This window comes from Panthera onca, chromosome B1, assembly GCF_046562875.1.
Source record: "Panthera onca isolate mPanOnc1 chromosome B1, mPanOnc1 haplotype 2, whole genome shotgun sequence".
NCBI lineage: Eukaryota > Metazoa > Chordata > Mammalia > Carnivora > Felidae > Panthera > Panthera onca.
In genome coordinates this window covers 105,458,449-105,464,161 of record NC_138342.1, presented here as the reverse complement: position 1 = coordinate 105,464,161, position 5,713 = coordinate 105,458,449, and positions in this window count along the sequence as shown.

The following is a 5,713-nucleotide window of genomic DNA, read 5'->3' as shown; positions in this document are numbered from 1 at the left end:
CCCATTCACAGCCATGGGTCTACTGCAATACTCAGAGGAACAGCTGGAGGCAAGGCGCCCGTCCTGAGAAAGCCTCCTTGTGACATAGGCCAAAGGAGAGGAGGGAACAGCCACTGTGGGAAAGGCACAATGCCTACATCTCTGTCTATTTCTGCTGTGGAACAAAGGCCTTCAGCCACTGGAGGAAAGTCAAAACACAGTCCCTTAGAACTCTAGTGAAAACAATCACAGGGGGAGGAAGGAGTAAAATACTCTAAATCCCTGAGGGAGGGGCAGGAGTATATGTTGGGCCAAGACTTGCTGCCTGGGGCAGAATCACTGAGAAGGTCAACACTCAAGGGTATACAGTATCTAAGATTCAAGTTAATCCAAACAACAGAAAACAACTCCTCTACCACCACCACACATACAAACTCTCGATCACCCACATAGCAAGTGCCAAATATCAAGTAACAGGGATTTATACTGGGAGAGGCAAAAGAACACGGAGAGAAATCCTCTCGGAGGCAGGCCCAGTGCAAAGGGAAGACTGAGAGCAGTGAGTGGAAGAGACATAAAGGAAATACCTCAGGACACCAGCCCCATGTCAAATTAAGGTAGTGCTGGAGGCATCTGTAGTGTGTGGTGCACTGAGGAAACCATAGAAACCAACAAACAAAACAAACAAACCCAGCTCAACTATTAATTAGGATACCTACATACTCCAGTAATGTCCACAAAAGAAGAGGGGTACCCACGTCTGGGCATAAAAGTTTTCTATCTCCGTCTCTACTGTCCTGCATACAATGTCTGGTTTCATCAAAAAATCACAAGATGGGCAAAGAAGCATGCAAAAACCAACCACACAAACAAAAAACAAAATAAAACGTTGTTGAGAGGCAAAACAATCATCAGGAACAGATTCACTTATGTCACAAATAGATAGATCCTGGAATCGTCAGACACCTAATTTAAAATAACTATTGTTAACATGTTAAGGCTCTAGTAGAAAAAGTGAATAATATGGACAATCAGTGGGTAATTTCAGCAAAGATACGGAAACTCCAAGAAAGGATCAAATGAAAATGCTAGAACAAGAAAAAAAACAGAATAAAAATAAGGAATGCCTTTGATGGCATATCAGTAGATTGGCATAGCTAAGGACTTTATCAATAAACTTGAAAATAGGTCAATAAATTACTTAAAGTGAAACACTCTGAGTGAAAAGAGAAAAAAAATAAGTAAAATTTTATGAATGAAGAAGTGAGCATCCAAGAACTGTGGGATAATACTAACTGACCTGATATACATGGTCTTTGGAATCCTAGAAGAAGAAAAAGACAGAAAAAAATATTCAAAAAAGGAACTGCTGTGAATTTTCCAAAAATTAATGACAGATATTATACCACAGCTCCCAGAATCTCAAAGGATACAAACAGTATAAATACTAAAACAGACAAGAAGCTAACAAAATGAAATCCAGGTGTGTGTATTTTCTCCAAAGAGAAAGAAAAAAGTCTTAAAAATAGAGAAAAAAGATGCATCCTGGGGCACCTGGGTGGCTCAGTCAGTTAAGCAACCAACTCTTGGTTTCACCTCAGACCATGATCTTACAGTTCATGGGATTGAGCCCTGCACTGAGCTCTACACTGAATGTGGAGCTTGCTTGGGATTCTCTCTCTCTCTCTCTCTCTCTCTCTCTCTCTCTCTCTCTCTTTCTCTCTCTCCCCCTTCCCAGCTCACTCATTCTCCCTCTCAAAATAAATAAATATACATTAAAAAAAGACATCCTATATTGTATTATAGTAGATTTCATATCAGAACTTACTCAACCAAAAAACAATAAAGTGGTATCTTTAAAGTGCTGACAGAAAAAGAACTTTCAATGCAGTTTTATGTACAATACAGCATATTTCAGAAACAAAGAAAAAATAAAGCTGCTCTAAGATAAACAAAATGAGTCAAAGTATTATCAATCCTACCCAGAACCGATAGCACACATCAAACCAAAATATATGATAATAGTGTAAAGAATGAGAGAAAGGAATTGGGTGTACAAATTTTCCTCAATAACCTGTAAAATAAGCTTACAGTGAGGTTATGTCCCAAAAAAACCACCACTGAGTGGAAAATATCATAAGCTAAAAATGCATTTAATACACTAACCCACTGAACATCCCGGTTTAGCCTCCCCTATGTTAAATGTGCTCAGGACACAGACCTTAGCCTACAGTTGGGGAAAATCATCTAACACAAGGTCTGTTTTCTAGTAAAGTGTTAAATACCTCATATAATTTATTGAATACCATAGTGAAAGTGAAAACAGAATGACCATAAGGGTACAGAATGGTTCTAAGTGTATCAGTTCTTTACCCTTGCGTTCATGTGGCTGACTGGGAGCCACTGACACCCAGCATAAGGGCAGAGTACCCAATGCTCCGTTGCTAGTTGGGAAAAGATCAAAATTCGAAATTCAAAGCACATGGTTTCTACTGAATGAGTGTCACTTTGCCACCACCATCAAGTCAAAAAAAATTATAGGTCAAATCATGGTAAGTTGGACACTGTCTGTAAACCATTCTAAGGTTCTTCTACACAGGAAGCTATATAACGTGATTTGAATGTATTCTCTACTTAAAGATAAACATTGTAAGCCTGAGGGTAGCTACTAAAAATATTCTTTAAAGATATAAATAATAATTAGTGGAGATTCAGTGTAATCCTAAAAATTACTAAAATAAACTAAAATATGGCAGAAAAACAGATAAAAGAAACAAAGAAGAGATGGAACGAATAGAAAGTAACTAGCATGATAATAGTTTTAACTTCCACTACATTAATAATAACATTAACTATAAATAATCTATATATACCAATTAAAGCACACATATCAGGTTTGATGAAAAAGCAAAACTCCACTATATGCTGTCTATAAAGAATATATGTTAAATATAAAGACATATGTTAAGAGGAGTCTGGGTGGCTCAGTCAGTTAAGCATCTGACTTCACTCAGGTCATGATCTTGTGGTCCATGAGTTCAAGCCCCGCATGGGGGTCTGTGTTGACAACTCAGAGCCTGGAGCCTGCTTTGGACTTTGTCTCTCTCTCTCTGTCTCTCTCTCTCTCTCTCCCTCCCCTGGTTGCATTCTCTCTCTCTCTCAATAGTAAATAAAGATTTTAAAAAATTATAAAAGAATAAAGACATACATTAAAATAAAAGGATGAAAAAATGTTGTACCAAGCAAACACTAAGCAAAAGACAATATTAACAAATCATTTTATCTAAAGGAGGAAAATTACAAAACGATAAAGCCATCACTGTTCAAAGAAGATATAACAATCCTAGATGTGTGTGGATCTATCAACAGAGCTTCCAAATGCAAGAGATAAAAAAAAAATAATGTAACTTGAATATACAACTAGACAAACATGCAATTATAATACAGATCTTAAAAATCCTCTGTCAGGAATGGATGGAACAAGAAGTCAGAAATCAGCAAGAATACAGACGACTTGAACAACCTATCAACCAAACTCATATTACTGACATCTATAGAAAACTCCCTCAACACTGGCAGAATGCACAGTGTTCTCAAGAACACATGAAACAATCACCAAGCTAAAAATAAAGATATATTGTAGGCTACAAAGACTCTAAAGAGTAGAAGTCATACAAAGTATTTTCTTGGAAAATAATGAAATTAAACCAGAAATCAACAGTAGAAAGATATCTGGGAAAGCTCAAAACATGTGGAAATCAAGTTTCATACTTCTGAACAGCCCATTTGTGAAAATAGAAATCACAAAGGAAATAAGAAAATATTTTGAAGTGAATAAAAATTAAAGTAGATTAAACTTCGTGGTTTGCAGCTAAAGAAATGCTTAAGAGAAAAAAAATTATAGCATTAGAGGGTTTTATTAGACAAGTAGAAAGATCTAAAATCAACAACATATACTTCCAACTTAAAGAAATACAAGAGCAAATTAAAAGCAAAGGAAGCAAAAAAAATAAACAATGAAAATAATAACAGGGGCGCCTGGGTGGCGCAGTCGGTTGAGCGTCCGACTTCAGCCAGGTCACGATCTCGCGGTCCGTGAGTTCGAGCCCCGCGTCGGGCTCTGGGCTGATGGCTCGGAGCCTGGAGCCTGTCTCCGATTCTGTGTCTCCCTCTCTCTCTGCCCCTCCCCCGTTCATGCTCTGTCTCTCTCTGTCCCAAAAATAAATAAAAAACGTTGAAAAAAAAAATTAAAAAAAAAAAAAGAAAATAATAACAGAAATCAATGAAACTAAGGAAAGAAAAGCAATACAGAATATCAGATGAAATCAAAGCTGATTCTTTGAAGCGATTCATGAAACTGATAAATCCAGATTCGAAGAGGAAGAAAGAGAGGAAATACAAAGATACAAACATCAGAAAAGAAAAAAAAGAGAATATGACTCCATACCCTACAGATATTAAAAAGATAATAAGCAAATATTATGAGCTACCTGGGCCATAAATTTGAGAACTTAGATGAAATGGAAAAATTCTTCAAAATGATGGCAGAAATAAAACCACCTTCCACTTCAGCAAATGTAGAATTACAAGGGAATTGCAAAATTCAGTCAACAATTTGTTATTCTTTCTTGTTGTCTTTAAGATTATTCAAGAAGAATTGATAACATCTAAGTGAAAGGTAGATGGCAAGAATGTTGAAGGGGAGGGCCAGGAAGACCACTCATCTAACAGTATAAGAAATAAGCACAGAAATATAATACAGAAACAAAGAGAAGCAGAGCCACGTAAAGCTTGTGTACTCAGGTGGGATTTACAGCTCAATATACACACAATTAAATGGAAGATACAGGAGTCCAGGGTCTTGTCTCACACCTAATCAAGCTGAGACTAGAACGCAGTATTTGTTAGTGTGGCTATGTGAAATAATCCAGAGAGAGAAATTGTGTTTTGGCCATACTCACTTAGTTGTTGGATTCCCAGTTACCATAAGAAAATGTAAAAAAAGACAATATTGACTTTATAGCAGCACTGGTACACAGTAAATGTCATTAAAAAAATCGATGTTTGCAAATATCCTGCTTAATGCAAAAGTAACTTGAAATAAGTGTCTGGGAAATTGGTTGTACATGACCATATACACATCTCACATAGTTACTGGTTTTGAGATGACATGTGTATATGTTAAAAAAGCAAGCATGTACAACAGAATAAACACCTATATATAAAATTTCCAAGCTCATTAAATATTTTAATATTTAAAATATTTTATATTTTATTTGAATTTACAAAAAATTAAAAATGTTTTACAACAGGATATTACAGTTTGGTAGTCTATACATTATGTATTGGTAATTCATTAATGACCTGAAAAGTAATAAAGTAGAAAAAAAGCACAAAAAGCTACTTGAGCAATAATAAGGAGGGACATATTTGAAATGCAATCTAAGAATTTAGCTAATTCTGTTTAAAATATTTTGAAAGACATTTGGTGGTTTGGGGAATTCACACAACTTAGCCAGTAGCTCAATCTCCCAGTTAGACAGCCTCTTCTAAATATTTTGTATTTTCCTCCAAGAAAGAAGATGGAAAAATAATTAGAATAACATCATGGAAAGGAGCCTCCAGTTGCTACAAAGATAAATATTCAAGAACTTCATCCTCAGAATAACTACTTTAAATGTAACATACCAACATTTCATAGATAGTACAATTTGTATTTCACAAATTCAGGGAT